General features: G+C 41.6%; 3 long non-coding RNA genes across 16 annotated transcripts in view; 1 reads left to right on the top strand and 2 right to left on the bottom strand.

Annotated features, from left to right (window-relative positions):
* The first annotated feature begins 565 nt into the window (after nt 1-565).
* On the top strand, nt 566-26,336 carry LOC128853748 (uncharacterized). The gene is made up of 3 exons (XR_008452474.1): nt 566-7,488; nt 8,584-18,189; nt 25,809-26,336. It is a non-coding gene; the product is annotated as an uncharacterized LOC128853748 (long non-coding RNA).
* Nucleotides 12,185-26,626, bottom strand: part of LOC128853747 (uncharacterized) — a 239,339-nt gene continuing 224,897 nt past the window's right edge. For 6 of the 14 annotated variants that reach the window (XR_008452449.1, XR_008452456.1, XR_008452471.1 and 3 more), the window contains 2 exons: nt 12,872-17,445; nt 12,185-12,321 (listed from right to left, as the gene is read on the bottom strand). This is a non-coding gene — a long non-coding RNA (uncharacterized LOC128853747). The remainder of the gene's footprint in view (nt 12,322-12,871; nt 17,446-26,626) is intronic. The other 8 variants (XR_008452461.1, XR_008452450.1, XR_008452455.1 and 5 more) reach the window with 8 other exon arrangements.
* Nucleotides 22,501-26,626, bottom strand: part of LOC128853750 (uncharacterized) — a 96,137-nt gene continuing 92,011 nt past the window's right edge. Inside the window, exons 2-3 of the long non-coding RNA XR_008452478.1 lie at nt 24,096-24,187; nt 22,501-22,592 (exon numbers count right to left, since the gene is read on the bottom strand). This is a non-coding gene — a long non-coding RNA (uncharacterized LOC128853750). The remainder of the gene's footprint in view (nt 22,593-24,095; nt 24,188-26,626) is intronic.

Below are 26,626 nucleotides of genomic sequence, written 5' to 3'. Positions count from 1 at the left end.
CGAAATCTAGCACGAAAGAGGCATGCAGTGCTGATGAGCAGAATGTTCATAAATGGCTAATGTTTATGGTGTCCCTGCTTTAGGACCCAAATCTCGAGAGCCTTACCATCGGAGGGAAAGTGCTCTGCAATTGCTTACTATTTATGTTTAGAAATGAGGCATCTTTTGGACCCGAATTTCTGTTTACTAGCTACATTTTATGTTATTACAATACTTTCATCACCCCCAACTTCGACCCGGTGCAGGAGCAAGCTCCCCATGCTGAGAATGTAAACGCTGCAGGGGAATAAATGCGTTTTGGCTGCCCAGATGCTGGAGGTGTCCCCAGAAAGGGTTTTTGCCTTTTGTGAGCAGCCCATGGAGATTAGAGCAGCCTGAACTGTTTGCAATCAGCCCTCCAGAGACCTTTGCTCCCTTGAGCTGTGCTGTAACCAGCATCTGGCTCCAGTGTGACATCGGTCTACTGAAGTTACATTGGAGGACTTTTAATTTTCTCCCTCCTTTTTTCTTTCTTTTTTTTTTTCTTCCACCCCCCTCCATCCTTTTTCAGTGTGTTTAGTACTGCTATGGATTAGAGAGTCTTTGCTGTAAAGGAGAGGGAGCTCAAATGGCATCAGTGTTATCAATTCATCTGTAAGAAGTTCTTTAAGTGATGCCTTCCAGTAAGCCGTCCGGGAGCTGAGCAACCCTGCCATCATCAGGCTCAGTTCAGCAATGTAAAATAGGGGGGGAGGTGGTAGCCACTCTGCAAGCCCTGCAAGGACTGCTGATAGGCTGCAGCAGTTCCTCGCTACAGGCGCTGTGCAGCAGAGATATCGTAAGAATTTGTAGTTATCCTAGAAAGTTTCCCTGTGAGAAATTTCCTATTGAGTGCTGGAATTTTTTTAGATCAAAACTGAAAGGGAAAAAGCTAAATCTGAAGGGAAAGGTTATTATTACAGTTCATGAGCTGACATTTTATCTGAGGCCATGCGAGATAAAGAAAAGCGTTAGAGCAAAATCACCCTGGGAAGTTTGGGCTGGTCTCGGCAAATACTTTTAAATATTTACAGGAGACTTTTGCAGATCACCTACTGGTTATATCTCCCATCCTCATGGGGCAGGAATTAAAGCACAAGTTGGATGATCAAGGCCACGGAACACACATCATTTTATTCCTCAGGCCAAGCCAGCTAACTAGAGGAAAAGGGAAAACTGAACCAAAACTGTACATAAAGCTTGAACTGAACCCAAGGTTTACGTTGGGTATTAGGAAAGGGTTCTTCACTCAGCGGGTGATGGAGCACTGGAACAGGCTCCCCAGGGAAGTAGTTAGGGCACCAAGCCTAAATATATTAAAGAACCACTTGGACAATACACTCAGACATATGGTGCAAATTTTGGGGTTGTCCTATGCAGGGATAGGAGTTGAACTCAATGATCCTTGTGGGTCCCTTCCAACTCAGGTCATTCTGTGATTCTTTAGAGCTTGAAAAATTCTATTCTCTGAGGAGTGAGGTGCCCTCACTTCAAAAGTCCTGTTGTCCTTCCTCGTCCTCCACCCCAAAAGCGTGTTGAAGAGGCAAATCCGTCCTGCCCAGAAGCTTCCCCAGGATATTATGGTGACTAAGAAATGTACCTGTAGCAGCACATAGACTCACAGCACATACAGGCTGAAGGGTCAATGCAGTTATAAACATTTATGTGAACAAAGACAAAGATCAGCTTCCTAACAGGAAAATTAATGTTTTTCACAGACCTAACAGACAGGTTTTTTTGTACCTCATTTTTATGAAGAAACCGGGTCTCCAGTGGGCTGGGTATTACTTAACTATAAAACCTTGCTGCCTTTCTACAATGTTCAGTGCTACCTGTGCACGCTCCAGCGCGTAGGAGTTACAAATGGCAAAGGTTTGAGCCACAGGACTCAGAACTGCTACCGTTTTTAGGCAGTGCAATAGCAGTTTGTTTTCGTAGTGCTGCCGTGTGCCGTAGCTGTTCATTGAGCCGGTGTTGGCACACAGATCTCAGTGAGGTTTTAAGTCCCGCTATTACAGAGAATCCAAATGCCTAAGCAGCCGAGGGGGATAAGGAACAAAACAGCATGAGGGAGAGGCAGGCAAATTACCCATCCCACGTACTGCCCACATGCTGGGGTCGGATTTTACCACTTGACTGAGTTACCTGGGCACAGCTGAGGTCGGATTCTCCTCCAGCACATTGAGATAATGTGAGAACAGACACGTGGTAGCACAGAGCAGAGGAAAGTCTCCCGCAGGCCTGCTGTGAGAAGACCTTTGGGGTGACCTTGTTTTGCTGCTCAGCTCCAACCTTGCAGGCAGCACTGAAAGTCCCTGCCGTCAGGCTGGTTGCTTGACAAACAGCGCAGCTTCTGCAGTGGGCTGGGTGTGAACTCCCGGGCTTTGCTACGCACTCCCTCTCCCCGTACTTCCCTGTGGAAACACCCTGTGTGAGGCATGACTGTTGAACAACACTAGAATAAAGATGTAAGAATAAACATCACCAGGAACATCCCTGACCACCATCGGGTTTTACTTCCATAACCAGGTGAACTTAAGCTAGACCTTTTTGCAAACTCTTTGAGATTAGTGAGAAGGATTTATGATTTAGAAGAAGATGGGGAAAACAAATAGAGATTTCCTTAAATAGTTGTCTTATACTAGAGACCTAACAGCTGAACGGCCAAGATTGGTGAGCTGGGTCATGCTGCTCCCATAGTGTTCCTGTGCTTAAGCAGACCACAGCTGCTGCTGCTGAAGGTGGTGTTGATGCTTCCTGGAGTACTTTGCACATAGGTGGTGTCAGTGTTAGGCTTATGGAAGTGCAGAGCATGTACACGTAGTTCAGGATCAGTTTTTCATCCCTAGATGGGCAGCTGGATATTACTGTGAAGATTGCTTTTGTTCTTATACAGTGCCATAGTGTTGTGATGTTTTTTCACTGATTTGTTTGTTATAGAATTGTTACATTGGCCCATGATGGAAGAAATCACCCAGTTTCTTCTCACTCATGAAATTACTTCCACACCTACATATTTCACTGTTGGTCTCATGGTTACCATTACCCAAGATTTGTTGTTTGGTTATGTCCAGAACCTGGAAACCTTATTTAGCCCAAGCTCTGCTTTTCGCTCTGTCTGTGGACTTCTTTCAAAGTACGTGTCAGCTAATGAAGCAAAGCCAGCCTGTTTTCAGAATATCAGCACTGTTAAATAGAGGTTAGCACCTCTGTTTCAGGATTTTCTATCAGAAAAAGGCTGAGATCTTCTCCTTTGGAAAAATAATTCTTTACTGACCCAGAGCGAGACAGTAAGTTCAACTCACAAAATGAAAAGGACCAAGTCTACAACCTGACTGGAATATACAATTTCTTTTCCTCTGTAAGATTAAATACAGAAAGTGTAAATTCTGTAGACTGGTGCCTATTTCACCTCTAAATCCCAGTTTAAGCTGTGCCCAGCCCATTGGAGTCCACCTGAGGACCCAAAGAGCCCAGAGGAGATCTTTAGTGGCAGACCTTTGCCAGGACTGCCCAAGAACAAAGAGAGAGTGATGAGTTTCTATACAGACAACATATATCATGTAAACGCATCAGCAAAGAGATGACAAGAATAAACTGGGAAGTGTCCTGAATGGAAATGAGCTTATTTCCCACTGACATTAATTCTTCATGAAGTATGCATGCTAATTAGTGTTAATCCACAAAGAAATGCTTAGAAAATTATCCGTTACATCTCCAGGGTGAAAAGGTCTCAGTTGTGAAACTGAATGCTAATGGTATCATCTTTGATTTACCAGCAGTCATCAGGTTCTACACCAAAGGTCAGGAATAAATCTTCAGTTTGTAAGCTGTGAGAAAGAAATGTATAAACACTTTAATTTATTGCCCTGTCACTGTTAATTCATTTGGTATTCACTGTGATAACATTGCTGCTAATGAATGTATTTGGTAATAATGTGGCTGTCATATATATTTATGCTCTCATCTCTCTAATCTCGGGTGCCGTTTTATTTTTTTATAAATATAAGGGGGAAAAGAAATCATATTTTTTTTCAAAGAAGTTCTTAACAAATATATATCACACGTAGCTTCTCAAAATGAGGACTGAGGAAGTAGGACTGAACACAAAATGATAGTTTGGAATCGACTGAAGCCAAGGGGAAAGCATTCTTTGTCTTGCAGAGGCAACAGCTCAGATTCCAGTCAAAATATGTAGATCAGGTGGTGTTTGTTAAATATAGTTAATAAATAAATAAATATCATGTTGGTATATTTTGTGTATAAACAAGAGTTGAGTAAGGAATGGAAAAAAGTGCTCTTGGATGTCTTTTTCAAATCCTGAATAAGCCAGAAAAGGAACCAAGAAAAGAATCACAGCTAAGAAATTTGTACCTATATGGAGCCTTAGCTTATAAAAATCTCCTAAACGCAAGTTAACCTTGATTTTTTTTGAGCAATCAGGTGGTATATATATAAATTTTTGCTGACTCTTTATATTAAGGTGATTTTCCACACATTTTAAAGTTAAACACAAATACTTCGTAATCCTTTTAGACATATTTTTAGCCTGTGCTCTGCAGATCACACCACAGTGCCTCAAAACCTGGAGGGTTTTTTTTTTGGTTATAGTCAGCAGAAGCCTTGCTGTTAGTTTCAAAGGCTCCATGACCAGGATTATAACCAATTCATTATTTTTGGAATCTAGTCATAAGCAATATAATAATAAAAATAGGGATAAATAGCAAATACCTTCCTTGTTCTGAAATACTGACTCAGAGCAGGAGACCCTGAACTGAGATCACATAACACGACATTATGAGGCAGCTGCTGACTGTTTGTGCATAGCAACCCAAACAAATGCCTGGAAAATGCTTATACACCATCGTTATTCTTTTATTGTTATGTAATAATGCATCATTCCTCCTACTTTTAAAGACTAAGCGAGAATCAGACTGTTCTGTTAGTATGGTTTTTCATCTCTTTTGATGATAAAAATCCTACTCCGTTAATGCTTTGAGTCCAGCTCAATAGAACTGAGCAGAGGGAGGAAAATAAATGACTACAAATACACTTTAGAAACCTCTACTCTGACCTAAACCACCTTGCCTATAAATCATGATTTTGCCGTTTCAAAACCTGATATACTATTGTATACACGGGCTAAGCCAAGCACGCGTCCCTATCATTTCCAAGGCTGGTTCCTGGGCCACAGGGAGCCCAGGATCACCCTGGGGACAGGAGGATGGGCAGTCATCCTCTCCAGGGCCCTCACACATCATTTTTCCATAGCTGTCTATTAATTACAGCACCTGTGGATTGATTGGTTTTGGAAAGTGCTGCAATGAATAAAAGGGGATTTGTACTCAGACACCAGTCTGAGAGCTGGTGCTGCTCGGAGATGTGCTGCCCTCTTGCCCCTTTGAAAATGGGGTTCTTCTGAACTCAGTCGCACTTGCAAAGGGAGAGGGAAGGACAGAAAACCTGATTTGGGTTTTTTTTTCAGTGTTTTCTTCTGAAAAGATCACTAGTCTACCGTGAATTAATGTGTTCTATAGATTAATTTTATTCTTTGATTAGGAAAACATAAATGTTCCCTTGAAGCCTTTTACAATTTATTGCCTCTTAATTAAGATGGAAAAGCATCTAAATACCCAAGTGGTGGATGTATTATCAAGTAATTTATTATTTTATACTTTCCCAGCATATATTTGAAACATGGTGTCATACCAGATCTAATACTTTCCTTTGGTGAAGCTCTGAATGCCTTTGGAGCCTTTAGCAAGTGTTAGATATACAAATAGAAACTGAAATATTTACAGCATACTTATTTAGAAGCTTATGAAATGTCAGACTTCTCTTCAGTGCAGACGTGACTCGTTGTGAAGGAGTCTTCTGGCTTCCTTTGTTACTACATGAGGAATTCATTTTGGCATCTCCCTTTAGGGCCAGTTTCTTTTAAGCCGTGATTGCATTAATAATACCATCTCATGGTGTAACTGATTTAATCCTTTTCGCATAGGGGAAGAACTACAGCCCAATCTAATTTGCTACTTATCCATAATCGGCAAAGCTACAGAGTAAAGGACATTATTTTCTCTCAACTTTTCTGTATAGGTATATTATTTTTTATGGTTTGTACTCCTGAGGTAATTGTGTGCCCTAAATGAGAAAATGCTTCATGTAAATGTCATTTTAACACTAAACATTGCACCGGTTTGTAGAAAATGGTGTTACTTGACTAAAAAGCTGGTTTAGTGAATACATTTGGAAGCCAAAATTGTTGAGGTTTTGTTACTATTTTGCTCAGATGCGAAACTGCTTTTCTAGCTGAAGAATAAAAGGACACCTTGATATTTTCCATGTATATATACTGTATTTTTTGCATGCTTAAGCGTGCTAGTTTCTTTTTTTTTTTTAGGATTAGCAATGTATCAAACATGTTCGGATTCTAAAAGATTGTTATGGGTGATGTTCTTTGAAGTGCTGAGAAAAAGCAAGCTTATCTTTTGCTTTATAAATAAGATCTGCTTGATGGGAGCTCAAACCACAAATAAACGTGGCATGGGGTCACCTATATATTATCTAAGAAAAGGATAATTTCTAATGAGTTCTTTTCTCAAGAAAACCTACTCTCGTTTACAATCAGTGAGCAATGCCGACAGACAGCAGCTATTCCTGCTTGGGAATTTGATGTACACCAATGAGTCGATGCCTACTGAAGGCACAAAGGAATTTGTCTATGCGTTACATTGACAGCACCAAAAATATTGTCCATGTCGTTACCACACAGTGACAGGAGGACAGGATTAGCAGGGGCTGCTTTCCTTGTGGAACAACAAGCCAAGACCATAGGTAATATCACGGAGAGCCTTGTCCGGAAGAACCACACGTCCTCATAGAGGTAATGAGAAACTCCCTTTCTTGCCCAGATACAATGCCTTTTATAATACGATACAGGGTTCACGCGCTTACTTGTTCTAATCCTACAGGTTACAGCTACATGTTCATGCGCTTCTATTTACTTTATAATTTGTTCTAAGCTACTGTTCACGTGTAGTGACGATCATAATTCCATCCTCTTGTTTTTCCCTCTTGGGCAAGCTGACAAATCTTCCCTTCTGCTCTTCACTTTCTCACAACATTGTACTCCCTTATTCCAAGGTCTCTGTTGTTCTGTCAAGGTCAATGCAGGCTGGATTGTGCACGTAGGCCTCGTAAATATGTCCTTGCTCCTTGAGCCATTCTTCTACACAATATGGGTGCAATCCTCATTCTGTAAAAACTTAGGCATACACGCTTTCCTCTCCATACCATAAAAATAACTAGCTTTCCCATGTAGACTTCCTCCATTCTGTTAATTTTTTCATTGGTTTACTGCTACCAGGAACATCTCTACTGGATGAAACGTGAAGCTTGCAGAGGGCGGCACCACAGTCTGGAAAGCAGACCCTTTCTTCAGTGACCAACCATCCTTCTGAGGTTTCTGGGGTAAGTAGGTGTCATATTTGCCTCCATGGAAAACCTCTTTCCAGTCCCTACTTCTTAAATGTTCATTTAAACCTGAAACTTGAGAAGGTTCTGTGCATTTCTCCAGTCTGATGATTTCAGTTCTCCCTTTTTAGTAATACATACACCCAGTCCTTTCTGAAGCTTGTTAAATTTCAGGCTTCAGTGACTCCCTGTGATAATGAGTCCAAGAGCCTAATTACGTGACAAGAAAAATATTCCTGTGGTCATTTGTGGGTTTTTTTCGTCATGATAATAATATTTAGTGTTCCATAATAAGTCACCTGAAATACAAGACTGTGGCCATACCCTACCTAGATGAAAGCTATCATGGCAGCTGGGATCTTCAGTAGATGCTGAACTTGCTGAGCTACATTTGAGAACCTGCCAGCAGAGAGAAGGGAGATGAGAGAGGAAGAAAAAGGGTTGGAATATATTTAGAAGCAAGGAGTCCCTTGGAGAAAAAAAACAGGGTAGTCCTGGAGCAGGACAGAGCCTCAGATAGCATCACCTTGCCCTGCTCACTGAGGAGCAAGTGCCTCTCCCAAGTAAACCGTGGAAGCAAGCAGAAAGCGAGGGCTCTAAGAGCCAGCCATACTTGAAGCCGTGCAGCTTCCCACAAGAGTGTTCAGAAACAAGAAAAGTCACCTATGAATGTTAAGCTTAAAATAAGCAGCAGCACTGATGAGTATTTTTGGCATGAACTGAAGAATCCTTTTGTTCCAGCTCCAGCCCACATGCTGATTCAGCTCAGCAGCTCTCCTCTTCTTTTCCTTTCCCAGGGCTTTCTTAAACACCACTTCTAGGTTGCTGTTTTCTTCCAGCCTGCTTCAGTTATGTTTTGTAATGATGGCTCATACAAATATTGGCACGTACTCTCAACTGGTGGCAATAGTCTGTCGGAGCATGATATCAGTCAGGATATGACTGTGCTCTTTTTTCATGTTTTTACTGTATTTATTTGATCTCATCTGCTCTAAAGCCTTTTGATACTGCTGAAGTGATAGAAAGGCATCATATGGTAAATGGTAATCAGGCTTTTAAATATGAGATGTTTTGAATAAATTTGCTTTGTAGGGTCTACCCAGAGCTAAATTCTGCTGCAATTTACCACCGAGTCACTGCCCAGACTGTTCAGCGTGAGCAGGTGAGGTTTTCCTGGGACAGAGTGGGTGGTGTCACTCCTATACACAGTGCCTGTGTGTGACTTGCTGACCTGACCTCCAGACAAAAGGCAATTTTAAGCAGAAATGGATCTTGTCTGAGTTCTATTTCTTTCCTGCTTAACACTCTTTATTTACTAAATGATAGCTGACGCTATAAATTTTTCGTGCTGAGTATGCCACTATTTTAAATAAAGCCAGAATCATATCTCAGTGAACACTAAGGTGTCTAATAAGTTGAGTGGCTATTTTTACTCACAGAAATGGAAAAAATGGATTTTGAAAAATGTAAGGGAAAGGAGGAAGACAGTGATCTGAAGATGCTGTAGGAAAAAGAGGGAGAAATTCTTAAGACAAGCCAGATCTCAACCAGAATTTAAGTATCTTCCCAAAAGCTAAAAATTTCTCTGCAACAATCATGTTTTTAATCCTCAGGAGTAATATATTTGAATAGCATATATGAAGAAATTGCATCAGCACTGGCTGAGCTCTGTATAGGATCTGAAGGGGAAAATATGTCTAATTAACAAGTGATGAAATACTGAAGAAATCAGGTAAGTTCTTTTCCTGGCAAAGGTTGCTCACTGTCCAGCGGAGCTGATGTTTCTGTGAAAGAGATGTCCTCAAGTGTTCTGTTTAACAACATTCACAAAAAAACAAGGTTGGTTCATACAGTTTATCCAGGCTGTATTTTCAAGGGAACATCACACATGCCAAAAAGGGAACATCCCACATGCCAAAAAACAAAAAATCACTTCTAGTGCTGTTTTGTTTCACCTGGGCTGGAGACAGAAGAGAGAAATTTCCTTAATGGCAGATGGCATCAAAAGAGCTCCAGGGACATTTTTGGTGTTTCAAGCCCCAAGTGATAACAGTTTCATGTGATTTCATCACGCAAAACCAAAATCTTATGTAAAACATCAGTCAGATCAGTCTGTACTTTTTATTTTCCCCCGTTTTTTGGTCCCAAGACTGAAAAGTGATTTCTGAGTTACCTAAAATTTAACTTTTCTCCCTCTGTCTTCAGGTTTATGAACTACCTTTATAGATATCTTTAGTTTACGTAACAAAAAGTGTATGCCACCACCATACTGTGGTGCTGTGCTGCTTTTATTTCTTGAATTATTGTTTCTCATGCAGAATATTTTGTGTTGAATAATGAGCTGTGCCTTGCAAAGATTATACCCATACGCTTGGCCCAAACAATAATGACAGAGCATTTGCACTGAATCTTCCCCTCGCGCTTTCACTTAAAAATCTCTATGAAAACAGCTGACGATCATTCATACTGACATTTTATTGCCAGTGGTCACACAACCACATATTGTCTCTTCTTTAAGGAGGTAAGTGCTGGGTAATTTCATGATCATCTCCGAAACTTTAGAGAATGCTGGCAGAAAGTTAAGACAAACCAGAAAGTAAGTGCTAAAACCTCAAATGAAAAGTCTGTAAATTAGTTTGTAAGCTTGACTGGGAAGATTTCATTAAAGGTGGACAGTGCATGGTTGTGGAGATCTTCCATGGGCCAGGTTGTCAGAGGTGTCTTAAAGTATATTTACCAGTGAATTTCCACCAATAACCATTGGTAGTACTCATGTGGTCCCACTTCAGCCACGTGCCTTATCTGGGTAGGTTGAAGGGCTACTCTCCATAGACTTCCTAGAGAGCCACTGGGGAGAGGTGGAGAACCAAAAATACCGGTCCCAATCTAGGGGAACACCTTCTGAAGGCGCTTGTCTTTTCTAATTAAATATACCAGACCCTGAAGGACACTAAAATTGGCTGAATCCCTGCAGTGTCAAAGATGAGTGTACTTAGTAGCTTAATGTTAATTTTAAGTTGTTGAGTTTTTCAATTATGTTTATTTTCTGGAGAAAGGTTTTCTTTTTTCTTGAAAATGTTGTAAGGAACTTGAAATTCAGAAGATTTCAACCAGCTGTAGTTCTTATCTGATGTCCTTTCACAACAATACTGTGCCGTTGTCAGAAATCTATCATCATATCTTGATGAAAAAAAAAATCCATGTCAGATTGTGTTGATTCTGTGTAAGTATATTAAAATATTAGAAATTACCTTGGCACTCTGATGATTATTTTTCTCCTCTAAAAGCTGGAGAAAGGATAAAGCAAACATTGGACTGACTATTTTCTCCTTCTGTTGTTCAAAATAGTGACTGACCTTTCTTTGGAATGAGAGCTCTAAAAATGGTATTCATTGCTGGTGACAGGATGGTGTTTGAGATGCAGGCTCTAACCCAATCAGTTACTCAGTCGTGGGACTAAGCTATTTCTATTGAACAGTAAGACGGATTAAATGCAGAATGGCATTATAGGGAGAAAGAAATGCAGAAACATCACTGTTGTTTCTTGAATGTAATTTTAAGTAAATGACCTTAAACTGCTCACATGCTTGAAAGTAAATCTCTGTTCTGCTTGGGTAGTGTTTCCACAGTGCTTATTATTTGCAAGCAAATATCAATGAGACAGATCCTGAATTTTCATTTCTTTTTTTTCTATTTTCTGTCACGCTAGCAGTTCTTTAAAAACACAAGTCAAAAGTTATAATAAAGACTATTTCAGGAAGGAGATGTGCATAACCTGCCATGAGGCAGTGATGGGTATGTCAATGCTGCTTAGGCTGGAGGAGGCACTAGGATGCCCAAGCCAGCAGCTCCCCAGGCAGCACATTCCCCCTTTCCTGGTTTGGGACCACAGAAGAAAGTGTGACACATAGTGTAGTCACAACCACAGGCAATGTTTGTTCTCATTCAGGCTGCAGTAGTGACCATACCTGGCAGGGATCCCAAAACTGCATAAAACCCGTGATTTTTTCATACTTTATTTCCCTATTCTACTGCTTAATTCTCCTTTTCACTGCTCTTATATCTCCTTTTTTCCTTCCAAAGGACCCCAACCTGGCCCAGAGTAGAAGAGCAGGCAGTGCCTCCAACCATGACTTGCGTCCCCAAGGCGGAAGGAGGTGACGAGAAGTCCAGATGGGGTGGGATCCATGCCAGCAGAAAGAAGCACTTCTGAAAATTTATAAGGAGGTAATTTTTTTTCCTTGTGTGCATGACAGCTCTTACCCATCCAGAAAGTGAGGGGGAGTGAGGAGAAAGGCCAGATCATGGGGACATCACATCACCCTGACCTTAGCACCCCCTGGGGACATGCAAGAGCATCACCTGCTGCTGCCTGAGGGCGTGGGGTGCCCAGTGCCTGCCCCTGGCAGAGCTGTGCCATCGTAATCGCTTCTCCTGGCTGAGACCAATCACGTATCCGGGCTGGGAAATGGCTTGGCAGCCTCTGCCTTTGATGAACCCGCTGTGCACAGGGCTCTTGGAGCAGCAGGAGCGAGTGGCTCGTTGGAAATCTATCACAGGCTGACGGCAAGCTGTGCAGCCTTCAAAGACGAGTGATGCGCTGGCCATTAGATTATTCTTTTAAATTTTGAACTTGGACAATGCACAGTGATAAGAGCATCACAGAGGTTTGACAGCAACTCAGAAAGCATATGCTCGATGTTAAGCATATAGACAATCACGCTTCTCCACAGGAAAGTACATTTGGAAGAGCTTTGCCAGAGTCCCAGACAGGATCTTCAAAAGGTCCTCTGAATGCATTCTCCTCAGTATTTGGGTTTTTAGGTAAAACTGTAAGAGAAAAAAATCATCTCTAGAAAAGTGAATTATACATACAGAAGCAGGGTAGTGAATATATTTTGAATGAATTTGAGGACTCCAATTTTTTTCCTAAAAAATAAAGTTGGGAGGATGCATACCTGAACTAGCTGCCCAGGCTAGTATGTATTCAGTGAGTAGGTTCAGTGAAAATAATAGTCATTCATACTTTTGGAAATATTTAAGTGCTCCATTTATGTATTTTCCAAAGTTAATTATTTAAATTCTTTGAGTTATTAAGCATAAAATGGCTTGAAATTTACCTAAACATTAAAAAGATATTAAAAAGAACTGAATACAATTAAAGTAAACTAAAATATTCTGTAAGGATTGAAGGAAAACATTAGGTAAGTCCACAGCTGTTTTAGAAAGAGTTTTGGCCTACTGCAACAAAAAAATCCATTATTTGCACTATTTCAGTGGAAGATACCATCAAGTAAAATTAATGTTACATGTACCAATTTGTATTCTCCTTTTCTGCAGCATATTTAATTTATTAAGTCAATGGATAGGGTATAAGTACCTTAACATGAACAGAGAATTACATCTACAGTTCTTTCCAGCTGATGGCTTTAGCAGAATTATTTCCATGGGTTTTTAGCCTTCCCTTGGGAGCCTCAGCTCTGGCACCACTAACCCATCACCCACTGCAGGAGCTGGGTTAGCGTAAGAAGGGCGTTTTGGCAGAGACAATTTTCAGTGCACTGGTAGGAGCTGCAATGCAGAGGCACCGGGCAGAGACTGAAGGATGGAGATCCAAGTCTTCATGGCTGCCTGTTTTCTTCACGAGGAGCATAGAGATGGTGGCTCTTTAGAAGCTGAGGGATGCTGTGAAACTGGGTTGAGGGTTGCTTCCAGCGGCAGGCAGATAAGAACAGCAGTCAAGTCAGTGATGGTGGCTGAGTTAAAAACGTTTCACCTGCTCCTTGCCCCCCTGTCTGTAATAAAGTTTTAACAAATGAGGGGAGATTGCTTAAAGAGCCATTTAAGCTTTTCTGCCTTCAATCTTGAGAAAGTTGGTGGCTGTGCATTCCCAAAGCTATTTCTTGTGGGAGAACAGTTTTACCAAAATGAAGTACCTACTCTGGGAGATGCTGCCGCATACTTCTAACGAATGAGGTTTGAAGGCACGCATATCTGATCTCCGGAAAAAAGGCAGACCTACTTATGTTCTTGAGCATGTGGTTAGCCATGAGCTCAGCAATGAATTGAACCCTAGAAACCTCTCTTTCATAAGAAGAATCCATTAAATTTGTTTTATGACTGCACATCCCTAGCATGTCATGCTCCATTCACAATACACCGACAAAGTTATTTATTCTATAATGCCACATTTTTGCTATTTTCTGCTTCCGTACAAAGAGGGATGCTGAGGGAAGGCTACTCTGAAAGGAGCCTTTGACAGTGACCTCTGCTCCTGCGCAACATTCAGGCTACTCAGCATAAAACCTTAATGCATTTGAAGTCCATCAAGGGCTACCTGTCATTTCTCCTCTTTCCTTCCTCATGTTTGAACTCTTCTATATTGTGTTTATGTCAATTAAATTCAGAAAATCATGTTCAAATGATGTTAAGGTTTTGAGACAAAGGTTCAAGTGCAGTCACTAAGCAAGGGAGAGCCAAAGGCTGATGTTTCATAGCTTTCCATCTACCACAGCTATGAAAGAATTGGTTGTAACTAAGAGAGAAAATCTCCTCACTTCCAAAGTGTTGTTCCAAAGGTGATGTGCAGTCCTTCAAACAGGATTTATAATTCTTCTTAATAAACAGGACTGATTAGTAGCACGTTTTTTAGCAAAATAGTACACCTCTTGCTCTCTGGGCGATCACAAAAAGCCAGGTTCAACAGCTGAGTTAATGGTACATCAAAACCATTTCTCAAAGAGGGGAAAGTTCTACACTTGAAAACTATGCTGATCAGCCCCTAAACGCCAGGCCATCCTTTAAACTGACCTCAGAGAAATGCAGTGGCTTTCAGTTCCCATCCCAGATTCAGTGAAGATGTTGTAATCCCAGAGCAAAGCCAGGAAATCTCAGCAATTTCTGCTGTGGTAGTTCTCTCTGGAAGAATTGAAACTGATTTTATGGGCCGTCAGAGCCCTTCCCTCCTTTGCAGCAAGCGGTCACTGTTCAAAACATACCTGTGGAGGACAGTTACAGGTATTGCCATGAGCTTTGTTTCACAGAGGACAATAATAGTTGCTGTCTCCAAGTACCACAGGCTTCTTGATATTCTGGTCTGCCTGGACTAAGCAGAATTGCTGTTCCTGTTCCCTTGGTGAGAGAGAGGTTTCCACAAAGAATCTGATGCAGTGCACACCTTAATGTCTGCTGAGTATCATCAGGGACATTTGCTTCATTCCAGTTTTGCGGTTCATCAGAATTTCGTACAGATCCTGAGTTCATTTTTATATATGTATATAATTCTGAAGATTATATTCCTTTTTTCTTCTTCCAAGAAACAAGGCAAAAAGCACAGTGATATTATGCCATTTGCAGCTTTGTCATAGTAAGAATATTTATTTTGCTGGCAGATATCAAATACTTACTAACAGCATCGTGATACATCAAAATGAAGTGCTTTAACTGCTTCTACTTATCTTCTAGCTATCTTTTTGGGGGGGTTGATGGGTTGTTTTTTTGTGCTGGCATTACAGGAATCAGTCTCAGTCCCTCAACATTTATTTCAAGATGAAAAACAGTGTTATTCTGTGGACAATTTTCAACTTTCATGTCAGCTGCAATGTCTGTTCCCATTGCTGAAAGGAAGAAAGCTGTGCTGTGAAAATTTTGGACAGAATTAGTCATTGAAACTGACTTTTAATATTAAACTTCGACCTTCACATTTTCCAAATTTATTTCAAAAATATGCTTTAAAACAGATTTTTTTTCTTACTTTTAAACATCAGTGGGTTTTTAGAGGTATTTCTTTATCAAAATGCAATATAAGTATGTAGTATGTCACTGCTGTCAATACTGACAGGTATTTATTTACCTGTCACTGCAGGTAAATAAATAATGTAAAATTATCATACAAGAAAAAATGAAATAAATTTGAAAATGAAATTACAGTGCTTTGGAAAAGCAAGTCCTGCACTAAAAATCTGGATATTCTGAGTATATCACATGCAGAAAATTTCATTTCAATGTTTTTCACTTTGTAGGACTTCTTCCATTGCAAATCGTATAGCAAAAAAAGAAAAAAGAGAGAATGTAAATAACTCTTTCAATAGAAAACTAGACAAAAATATCCAGCTGATCTAAATTTTCAGTTTATAATATCAAATGTTTTTTTGTTTGTTTACCTTTAAAGCAGCTTTTTCACCCAGTGAAGTTCCCCACACAATGGCATGTCAAGGAAATAGTCCCTGTAAAAAGATCTTAAGTGTCAGATACTCCTCCGCCCTCAAAGCACCCTGACGAAAAGCGGCTGCTGACCAGTGCATATGAACAGTCTTGTCTTTTTCCCTCACAGATCCATGAGCTGCCACACAAAGTACAGTTTCTCAACACGTTGCAAGGAAGATATGTTCCTCTATGTGTTTCGAGAGATTTCTAAGCCAAGAGGAACCACCCGTGCTCTCCAAAGCACGTGTGAAGGACCACCTGTGCTCTCCAAAGCATGTGCCCTCTCGCCCCTTTGACTCCTGCTGCACTACTGCAGCCCCAGCAGTGCTCTGCAAGAGTTGGTGTGAGGTTGGACCACAGAGGGGGTCCCATCTGCCCCCTGATCCCAACCCTGCCTCTATCTTGGATGAACAGGAGTGTTGTACAGTGCTGTTTGAGGGCAACTCGGGTCAGCAGCTGTAATGGTCCCTCCATTACCAGGAGGAATGGCTCAGTGGGAGGAAAAGATAATGGACTACCAAAGAGGAGGGCTTTGAAGCTGGGGCTGCTCTTACAGCATCCGTGCTCTATGCTGTGACAGCCAGGCAGGAGGGGAGCTAGCACAAAAATTGCCCATTAAGGAATCAAAAGAGTGTATTGCCTCTTGCTGCTTTGATCTTGTCTTCAAAGACACCTCGTGAGCCTCCTCTTCTGCAAGGCCAGGCCCCTGCCGAGCATTGCCCGGCATGGAGGAGCATTGCTGGGGCTGCAGCAGTGCAGCAGCAGCAAAGTCAGGGAGAGGGCAGATGCTTCCAGCTGCCCACGTGGGGGTTTCTTTCAGCCCCCAGCCCGCTTACGAGATCAGTGCCAGGTTTATTGGCTACAAACACAAGAGTCAAAGCCATACAGTTCGTGAATTAGGTCCTAAGCCCATGGAATTGCACAGAAGGAGGTGTGGAAGATTACTGGGGCTACCCTTTTTCTCTAACGTGGGTGTTGCTTCCCTCCACCCTTCAAGGACAACACACATTCACGGTTACCGTAGCTGAGTGCAATTGGTCCACCAGATTTTCTACCAGCTGTCAGCAGGGTCTTGCTGCAGCCTCCAAAGGCCATTTGAACTCCCTTGCAGCTCCTGCCTGTGGTAGTAGTGGGTTTGAGTGGCATAGGGGTGATTTGTCCTCTCTGCTACAGGCACCGTGCAGGCATCATGGCCAGCATGGCCAGGCCAGTGAGCAGCCGTGTCTCAATGTGCCTGGGAGACCGGGGAGTTGTGGGAGAAACCACCTCTCAAGGTGAACGGAGAGCTGTTTTCCAGGCAAATTCGGTCCTTCTGTTGGTGTAGATGCCTGTAGCATCCAAAAGGTCGAGATGATGCGTTGATGGACACACAGCCACTCAGCAAAGCTTGCAGAGTGTCCACTTTTTACCTCCAACCTCAACCGCAGTGAACTGAAGGCAAAAATTTTCACATGCCACATTTGTCAGCTGCTCAGTTCAAAATGATAAAACGTAACGTCAGGCTGACCTGATCTGTAGCAGCTGGGGGTAAGCAGGGTCTGGAGTATGGCTCCTCTGTGCCATCCCCTGAACCACTCCTACATGATGGCATCAGGATGCCCTGTGGCTGCCTGGGTGCACGCGATTCCTAGACACAGACGTGTCTTCTTGCTACAACTGTTTACTGAGAGAGCCTAGATAGCCATTTCATCCTGACTGCTGGAAGCAAGTTAGCATCATGTACTTCAGCATTGCCTTGTTCCCAGATGTCTGCAAGTAACAACAAAGTGCAGCCTAAATATATTCCTTTAACTTCCTTTCAAGCTATTTTCAGGGTCTTTGAAATAGTAGAACTTTACTCGTACCACCATTATGCACTGAAGTTTACAAGATAAAAACGTCACGGTGCTTGAATAGTTCTGGGGTTTAATACTACGAGGACTTTCTACGGTGTTTCTGTCATCTACAGCACAAGGAGAGAACACGTTTACAGGAGCTCTCCAATGTCATGCTAATAGGCTTGTTGATGCAAGTGCACTTTATCCACCTTAGTCATACAGGAAAAATACTGTCTTTCAATCTCACAAAATAGTCTTTAATAAGATAAAAGATCTTGGGGTATTATGGACAAAATTCTCACGCTGGAAAAAACAATGTTTCTGCAAGGACGATTCATCAGCCAGCTGCATTGCAGCTTGGAGTGGGGACATACAATATTTCACCACTGGTTGTTCTGTAATACAAGCATATATGAAAAATATCTTAGGAGAATTATAAAGGTCTATCTTAACTGTTTGCCTTTGAATGATCAGAAAACCTGAGTCAGCCGATGGAGCACTTGTATCCATCACACAGGTGTCTGGTGGTGAGTTGCATCTGGCAGCAATCTTGCACCAGTCCCAGAACAGCGTCTTCGGGCTCTGTGCTCCCGAGCTGTGCCGGGAGTCGGCGTGGGACCAAGGCAGTGGAGATGGATGTGCGCACCAGGGAGCCTTATATACTCTGCCTGAGAAGGTATTTCTTTTACCTGCTTGGTTTTTAGAGCAGAACAGTATTTAGACACCTACCTGCAGCCCTTTTACTGGAAACTCACCCTTGTACTAACGTGGACATCAGTCACTGTAAACATCAGGCAGTGAATAGAAATAACACTCCTTAGGCTACGTGCCCAGTCAGAAAACACCAAACATCAGCACTGTTTAAAGCTAGAATATCAAATATCTTTGTTAACTGGTTAGGGACATCTGAAGGTTAAAACTGACTGCAGAAAGTGCTCAGGACATTTACATTCAGCATATACATGTACACACATACACTCCCTTGCATACATATGCGTATAGTACTTAGTGAGCATCATTAAGGAGCTCCAAGGCAACGAGGCTAAATCTAAAGTGTGCATTGATATCGACACGCTGTTTTAGGTTTTATTGTTGCTTTGTCTATGTTTTTCCCTAACTGGCTGTATCTCCTTACAGTCTGTGCATAGATTTGACCTGAGCTGGCACCAATGAAAGCCTGTGAGAGCACACATTAGCCTTCTACAGTTAATAAATATTCTTATTCTCTACAGGCTGTTGCAAAGGCGCTAATGATTCATGTCTTCTGAATAAAACATGTCACTACTGTCCATCTCAGATTGTGGGTAATTACAACTATCATCATTGTCATACAAATGCTCTTGTTGGGCAGTTCATGTATTGTAAGGCTGGCAGAGTTATATCAGGCTCACGAGGTTGTCAATACATTCTCTGCAATTATAAAGCTTATCAAATATTAAAATACAATTAGAGTTATTACAAATTTTTAGAATGGCTTTCTACTCCATCAGTCAAATGTGCTTTTGAAAAGGAAGAATTGCATGAGGATAGGAAACTTTAGTCACAAATTTAGGTTTTAACAAATATTTTCTCAGTGATAGGAATCATGTTTTTATCTATATTTGAAACAGTGAACACACCAAAACCTAGAGGTTTCCTAAGACTCTGCAAACATTCTGCCTTCGCTGTTTAATCAAAAAAGGAATTTTTGGAAAGGAATAAGTTCAATATTTGTCATATAACAGAGTCGTGGTTTTCTGGCTCCGTCCCTGAAAAGACTCACAAGGCCAGTGGTGGCAAATGCGAAAAATAAAACTGGAACCAGTAATTTCACAATAAAACTCCTAAAAAGTGGGAACCTTTCCACACTGCCTTTCCCTGGAAAACTAAATAACTGATGGCCAGTTATGTTAGTGAGAGCTAGATCTTGTCTTCCCGTTGCCTGGCTGGGTAGAAGGCCTGGCCAAGATCCCAATTAATAATTGCACTGCAGCATCCTTAGCTTCCCTGAGCATGAGATTTGATGCCAAATGAAAGGCTAAGGGAGTAATGGCCCCAATCCTATGCCTCTGAGGAGTTGAGTCGGGGATGAGGGCTAAAAACCGGAGGGGCTCCAGATTCAGAGGTACATCCTCGTGTAAGTGCTGAGACAGCCCTCCAGCACCCTGTCTGTCTGGGGCATCCTGACCTTGCTACGATCTGCTCACTGCAGACGTATCTCCCTGCTGCAGGGACCAGAGGCTGATTTAGGAATCCCAGCAGGGAGGCTGAAGTCAGGCAGGGTAAATCCATGTCTGGCTGTGTTTGAGGATCTAATTCCAATGCCTGATCAGTAGTGGCATCGCACATGAGGCTGTGTCCACCCCGCGGTGGCGGCTGACCCTCTGCGCTGGGTGGCCTGAGGCTCTCTCCTAGCCTGGCACAGCAGGACTGTGCCCCTGCCTGTGTCTGAGGCTGCTTCTCACTGATCTCGAGAGACGAGGAAACCGGCCAGTCTCTGAAAACTCGGCCCTATGACCATATGCCTTTTCTTGCGCTGTCATAGTTTAGGAAACCTAAACGCCATCCTGAGGTGATACCCACATACGAGCAAGTGAAGAGCTGAGCTGAAGGAGACATCAAATGCTGGTTGAGCTGGAAGCCAAGTTATTGCAGTCAGCTGGGGAGAAAGACAACCTTCATTGTCTACTATTAGGCTACTATTGGCCTCATATTTCTATGTTATATTTTTTACCCCAGCCAAAGAACAGGAAAAGGCAGAATCTGATTCCTCACGCTTTTACAAAGAATCTTAGACCTACAGTGCTCAGTTTTCAGTAGCTACATGGGAAAGATGAGGTAAAATTATGATACATATCAGCTGAAGTTCATTGCAAGTCCATACAACATGTAACAGCACCTTTCGTTAGGTTTTGCTGTGAAGAAGATTCACAGGAGAAGGGAAAAGAAAGTGGGAAAATGATGAAGTTTGACACTGATTAAAAGCATTATCTAACCCCTTCCTTTGCTAGTGAAGAGCCATTAATCACAGGGTGAGTATGGGTTTATACAGTGCTTGGCACTGACCATAAAGGAAATAATGTTGACTGTCTGGAAAAAAAAAAAATAGAAACAAGAAGTTCAAAGTTGAGTACCTTTTCTGATGTGCACAGAGGACTCACAGCTCCCTGGTCCTATCAGTCACCAGGAAAGAATGCTGCTGCTGCTGCCCTGAGTATTGCTGCATTCACCATCACTGCTGTTTCACTTGGGAAAGCAGGTGAGGGGGGTCTCAGGTGCCCCCGGCAGCCCTGTCCTCGTCAGCCACTCTGCTGCTGTCTCCAGGGCATTGCTTCCCTTCTGCTCCTTTCATTTGGCTCTCACGCAACACAGAAAATTACCTTCATGCTCATATTTTGTACTCCAAAGTTTCTCTTACCTTGTATTTAGTACACGATTTCTTTTACATTTAGCACAGAGAAATTTTATCAAGGACAAAATTACCAAGGTCTGCCTTTTACTAGGATTCAGCAATGCCCTCATATGGTATGTCTGTGTTTTTGCAAGCACATCTGTATCTGGTGTCCTGCTGCAAGCAATCTCTAAAAGGCAGTCCTAAGAGATCGATGAAATCTCTCTTCAGGGATAAAGATTTTCATCTTTGAGAAAGCTAGGGACATGCAAAACCTCAGCTTGATGAATTGAGGGGAAAGTTTGTGTGAGCTAATTAAAACCAAGTACTTAACAGGACTGTTGTTCTGGGTTAATAGTTGGTTGAAAAGCACATCACAGTTTATGCCTTGATTATCTGTTTTCAGTAGGGCACAAGATTTTAGCAGACTTGAAAAAAAAGAGCTTGGAAAACTAGTTAAATAAGACTCTTCTCCCCTCAAAGGCTTCACACCTGATGGAAAACTATACTAAAAATGATCCATTGTTGCATAATTTCCATAGGCATTTTTGTAGGAATATTAATTTGGAGGTAATCAATGCATTTTCCAGCTTACCCTGTCAAACCCTAACCCAGCTGATTCCATTAAATCAGTTTCCTTAAAGCATATAGATATGGAACAATGATAACACCTCAGCGGTAAAGGTTGTGTTTTCTTTGACTTTTAAAGTGGGAAGTAATTTAAGATCATTACACATTTATTACCTTTTTCATTTTTTTAATATCTTACTATTGGGGATATAAAAAATAAAATTGCTATTGATTATAGACTCAACCGGCAGCACTTTATTTTGCAGTCTTCCAAATGGAGAGAAAAAGCCACGGCTGGATGAAAATACCCGCTTATACTTGAAGTATTCCCGAGAGTAATCCATTGTTCTGCAAGAGTGATTATTTTACCTTTGTGGTTTTGAAAGTTGCTATAGAAAATGTTAAGAATATAAAGTGCAACTTAAAACCTTGAATTGCCTCATCTGGCTAGCTTGAATTCTGAAATTATATTTTGCTGCTGTAGTCCTATTTTCAGTCTTTAATTCAGCTGAAACTGCTCTGACATTATGAGTTCACACCAATGTATTTCATGGGCTGTCTTTGGGGAAATCGGCTTTTAAAGCAGCTGTCTCTTTGTGCTGCCTTTATTTTTTTAGGGGGGTTACTATACTAAATTTGGATGGGGGCAATATTATGCCTTTATACCAGCCCATCCAACACTGCCTGCAGAAAAAAACACTTCCAGACTTTCTCACATCTACAGAGTCTAAAACGCTGGAACCTTGAGTGCAATTAACATTTTTTAATAATGGAGATTAATGCCCTGATCTATTAATAGAACTAATCTTAAATACTTCAACAAACACTAGTTTGACGTATGCTTGAAGTTAAGTAAATAAGTAGGGTCTTTCTGCACTGAGGTGTTGACAGGGAAAAGTATCTGAAGCAATAGGAAGTATGAGAAGTTTGGTTTGAAAATGAAAGATGTCAGTATTTTCTTATCAACCCACAAACACACATTAGCACTGTTGTTACGTAATACTTCAGAAAGAAAGAAACTCTGACATTTGACCTGTATTTCAAACTTGCGTGCAAAGCCTTCACTGAATTTAGGGATCAGCCGTTGGCTCCAGTGCGATGGTGGCCAACTCTGAACATTGAGTTAAAAAGTTGCATATCTAGGAATGGGAGAGAAATGTTCAAGTGAGCAAATATCCAAAAGAAAAATGTAACGGTATTATGAGAAACAAAGCCAAAAGGCTGGAAAAGGCAGCTGCCCAGCAGCACATCGTGTTATAACTTATGAGAAGTATAAACTAAAATTATTGAAAAAAGATCCAAAATGTAGTGACTGGAAATGTCAACCGCAGCAGATCCCTCTGGCAGTGCCATCCCACCGCCAGGCCAGCCTGCACCCAAAAGAGCTGGATCTATATGATGTCTTCTGCAAATGACCCTGTTTCTGATCACGACCCTCTCCATGTCCCCCAAATCACAAACTGCTCAGGTCTACTGCTCCTTTCCTTGGCAGTGTCTGCCGCATGCACTGGAAGAGAGGACTCGTTAACACCCAGCTAACGATGTCAGGATTCTAGTAGGAAATCTAGGAGGTGATGCAATACCTAAATTAATTTATTCCTTTCTATGATTCATCAGATGAATCACTAGACATTTTAATTTAGGATTCACCTTTCTGAATTATTTTGGTTTTGTCACACACTCCTGATCGCCGCATGCACCAAGCTAAAAAAATAGATTACAAAAGCCTCAGCTGTTAAATACTAGTGTGTTGATAAAATGTCTGCAACCGAGCAGATGGGTTCCCACCACTGTGTGTGTTGGCCCAGGGCTCCTGGTAAATATAGAAGAGAGATTTCTGTCATTCTGTCAGGGGTATTTATATACTGCCAGTCACCATCCTATCAAGGGCAGGGTAGTATTAACATTCTTCCCCAGTGTGGTTTTCCTTGATCATTGAAAAGCTTGGCTCTGGCATGCCAAAAAAGTCATGTAAAATTATGAATAGATTACATAAATGATTCATCCAGATATGAAAGACCAGACCTCTCTACCTTCCTCCATCCAAAAGGCACAGCGGAAATCTCAGCTTCAGAGAGAATACCTTAAAATATGTTTACTGGAGAAAAAGAGGGAATGACAAATGTGAATATTGCAAGGAAGGTAAACTGAAAGATTCTGTTCATTGGGGGCTATATTAAATAATCACAGAAACACCATATTTAAACCACGTATTCAGAAATATGTGTTTTCATTATAATCTTTTAGCTCTGATACTGCCTGTGACCAGGTAACAGTGAATCTGAGAGGCCAGCAGAGTGCAAGAAGGGCTAGAGATGCTGGAGCAATGAGGACAGGACACACTTTAACATCTACCAGAGAGACTAATGCTTTCTTTTTTTTTTTAAAGTTAAAAAAAGGGGGCGGGGATGGGACAATCACTGTGCATGCACTTTTGTCTCAAGACAGAATTATATTACTTTCAAGGTTTGAAAACATTCAAAGTCTCTGGAGAGAAAAATAAGAAGTCTTGGAGTTTCCAAAAGAAAAAGTTTAATTAAAAAAAAAAATGCCAGTCCCTCCCTGGGTTGTGTCACATGGTAACTACAAAGACCTGAATTTATCTAAGGCTGAAAAATTTAAAGATTAATCTATGCACCTACCATATTTTGCGGTGCATGTGTGCTGCTTCCAAAAGTTCCTCAGCAGTGGGGCAGCGCAACCATTAGTGGCATCATTGGCAGGTCAGGTCAGCCTGTAAAACATCAGCAGTACAATAGATTGATTGAAATTCCTGTTTGCTAAGGGGGACTCTTTTGATTTAGATCTTGCCAATTATTGACCTGGGAACGGCACTGCAAGAGATAGAGAGCAAAAACCTTAAATGAGGAGGACAAAGGCACTGCCGTTGAGACAACAGACAGTGGCAATTTTGAATTACCAGGTATCAATTCATAGCTCTAGGTCAGAGTTATTGTGTTTAACTGCAGTTGGCAGATTTTCCCAGTGCTTTTCTCAGGGCAGAACTGCCTCGTGAGACCCTAAGGTGGGGTCGCCGTGCCCTGGGGCAACAGCAGTATAGTCAGGGCTTTGGGATCAAGGAGGATCAACACCAGGCAGAGATGTGCGGTGGCTGCCTCTGCCCCAGCGGTTTGGGCAAGATGTGTCCGAGACAGAACTGCAGCTCCGTTCTCTTGGATGGGGCGCCTGGCCCTGGTGCAGCTGAGGGGTGGGGGCTGCAGAAGGACCAAGCCTAGGAAGAACTTCACTCCAGTTGTTGCATGCAAGTGAGGAAGCTTCTCTGAACCAGTTCTGCCAGGATCTCCTGGGCCAACGCTCTCTGCCCTTGAAAGGATGGTGACTGGCAGTGTAAAGATACTCTCTGAGGGCAGGAGAAGGCTGGTAAGCAGCTCGGTCACTCTTTGCCTCTCCCAACTCTCGCTGGGACTCATGGCCCTCCAGGCAGGTCTCAGTATCTCTGAAATATGAGATTTCTCCTCTTTTGGATGGAGAGGATTTCCATCATTTTTTTCTTAAATGGAATGAAAGAGACACATGGCTTAGTAAAGTAATATGTGGATTTTTTAACCTTTGCCCTGTTTACTTTCTCCTCCCTTTTCAGAGGGCCATAGAGATTCACTTTCTACCCCTCTGTTGAGCGTCAACTTTGTCTCACTCATAGAAAGTTCTAGAAGGACCCTTTTTAAAATTTACTTGTCCCTCTAAGTAATGTCTCTGGACTTTTGCTCTTATGGTATTTTTTATGTGGGTGTTATAATGAGTAGGAAAATAAATCCCCTCCTGTGTACAGAAAGATTTTTTTGAAAAGCCTGATAACCCTCATATTTGTGACCGTCAAATTCTTTTTTGAACAACAAGACCCAAAAAACTGTTTTCCATTTTGATGATAGACATGCATAAAATCAGTGGTCTCTTATCATTTCAGGCCTTTACTCTGCTGCACCTTCTTCCTAGGGCAAATGTTTATGAAATAAGCTTATCCTTATCTACTTGAGCAGCCTCCCTAGTTACAGGAATCCAGTACCTTTGCTTTTGATGACATCTTTGCAGTGGTATAAATGGAGAAACTCAGCTTCTGAAAGGTTATAACCCACTCAGGCATGATATCACTGAGAATCCACTGAATTTCTTCTCGCTCTCTTTTTTAAAAAACATATTAAAATAATTTAACCCTCCCCTTCTCATAACTTTCCTGTAGTCTGGACTGATACAATTAAAAACATTCTTAAAAGGACAATGGGGTAAGAAAATTTTCTTTAACTTCAAGCTTTCCTACCACTTATGTTTTTTTCTAAAGGTTGTTCAATAAAGATGTTTTCCAGTTTGAATTTGTCACACTGCCTCCTTTCCTGCAGGTTTCAAAAGCATCTGCTGGTTTCTACCAGTGAAACACAGAGGCATCAGTGCACCTACATCTCTCCTCCACTGAAAACCCTTCTTCTAAACAAAACAAAATGCCAATGAAGCAAAGTCAACTCCAATCAAGCTGGGAAGAGAAAAATATATGGGCAGTGAAAAACTAGTCTGTTCTTTCCCCCCCTCCCAGCTGCCACGTACTCTGAACCAGACTGTTTGTAAAAAAGGTACTTGCACTGCACTGGGAGAATTCATGCTATTTTCAATCTGTATGATGAAAAAGACCCTTCTCGCAGGAGTATTTGCTCGGAGAATACCAGCAAAATGAACGTGACCGATGTGCAGCATACGATACAATATTTCCAGTGACTTTGAGGCAGTACGGTATTTCCATGTATGCCAATGAGAACACAGCCCATCAAAGACAACTTAACCCTAACCTACAGCAAGGGCTGCCCGGATGTCAGTGGCGGCTGTGGGAGAGATTTGGGAACAGGCATTTAGTAGCAGCCAGTGCACACCTGAGAATTGCTATCCATTTTCACAGCTGATAAAACACCTCCCAGCTTCCCAGAGGGAAATATTTATGGTCTCAAGGAGCAAAGAACTGTTGATAATAATCTACATGTCTGTCTGTCTTTTTATCTACCCATTGAGGATAGGAAAGGGCACGCCTATTGCATATCAAAGTACTAGAATCCATGTTCCTTCTTTACAAAATGCACAAATTTTCATTCAAAGGAGAAATTAAATCTAGCTAGACTTTATTCTTCAGACTGTTTTATTTTCCTAACAGCTCTGCCTCTTAGAAACAGCC

Source organism: Cuculus canorus, chromosome 15 (assembly GCF_017976375.1).
Source record: "Cuculus canorus isolate bCucCan1 chromosome 15, bCucCan1.pri, whole genome shotgun sequence".
Taxonomy (NCBI): domain Eukaryota; kingdom Metazoa; phylum Chordata; class Aves; order Cuculiformes; family Cuculidae; genus Cuculus; species Cuculus canorus.
The sequence above is the reverse complement of the archived record's forward strand: the minus strand, read 5'-3'. Positions and strand labels throughout refer to the sequence as shown.